This window comes from Bison bison, unplaced genomic scaffold (assembly GCF_000754665.1).
Source record: "Bison bison bison isolate TAMUID 2011002044 unplaced genomic scaffold, Bison_UMD1.0 scf7180017848215, whole genome shotgun sequence".
Taxonomy (NCBI): domain Eukaryota; kingdom Metazoa; phylum Chordata; class Mammalia; order Artiodactyla; family Bovidae; genus Bison; species Bison bison.
Window position 1 is genome coordinate 9495 of NW_011478788.1, and position 1101 is coordinate 10595.

Genomic DNA, 1101 nt, shown 5'->3' on the forward strand with positions numbered 1-1101 from the left:
TCAGTTTTCTAATCTATAAAATGGAGATAAAATGCATCATTCAGTGGGTTAACATGAAAAGTAAACAAGACAAAAATACGTGTGTAGCAGATTGAAAAATATACAGTTCAAAAGTTGGTAACAGAATTTCTCTCATGGAAAGAATTGTCTTTATTTAGAAAAGTAAAGTACTTATTTAGGCTGGGTATTTTCCATTGATGGTACATAATAAGGTAAGGCTCACTAAGTCCCTCCTCTTCAGGGTTTCTGGGATGGAAAGATGTGATACTCTCAGTATGTTGGGGTGATCCAGTTGAGGTGAGTACCCCAACAGCTGAGGGCCTCTCTCACGCTCTCACTGGGGCTGGAGATCCAGGGTGCTCTTATTCCCCAGAGGCTATGTGGACCATGAGGCCCACTACTCTGTCTGTAGCCAAATTCACTGTCATACCAGGAAATGAGCTTGACAAGGTGGCTGTTAAGGGCAATGCCAGCCTCAGCATCCAGGGAGGAAGAGTGGGTATCACTGCTAAAACTGCAATAGAAAACTTGGTTTTCAGTATAGCCTAGAATAGTCTTTAGTGAGCCTTGCAGTGCCTGCTTTACCTCTTCTTGATACCATCGTATTTAGCAGCTTTCTCCAGGAAGTGGGTCAGATCTACATCAGACACACTGGGAATGGAGACATGGAAGGCCATGCCAGAGAACTTCCCATTGAGCTCAGGACGATCTTGCCCCAAAGCCTTTGCAGTGCCAGTGGAAGCAGGGATGATGTTCTCAGCAGTTCGTCATCCATCCCAGGACAGTTTCCCTTGGGGGCCCATCATGATCTTCTGGCTTGCAGTGATGGTATGAACTGTGGTCATGAGTCCCTCTACAGTGATACTGACCAGGTGTGCCAAGCAGGTGGTAGTGCACGTGGCATTTCTGACCATCTTGAGGGAGCTGTACTTCTTATGGTTCATGCCCATCACAAATATGGGATATCAACAGAAGGGACAGTGATGATTAGCCTTTTGAATAACCCTTCATGTGAGCCCCAACCTTCTTGAAAGTAGTGAGGACACCAGTGGACTCTATAACATACTCAGTACCAGTGGCACTCCATTTGATATTGACAGA

At 45.3% G+C, this 1101-nt stretch overlaps 1 pseudogene; it reads right to left on the minus strand.

The window, feature by feature from the left end:
• Window positions 1-362: 362 nt before the first annotated feature.
• Window positions 363-1098, minus strand: LOC104992009 (annotated as a pseudogene).
• Between the last annotated feature and the right edge of the window lie 3 nt (window positions 1099-1101).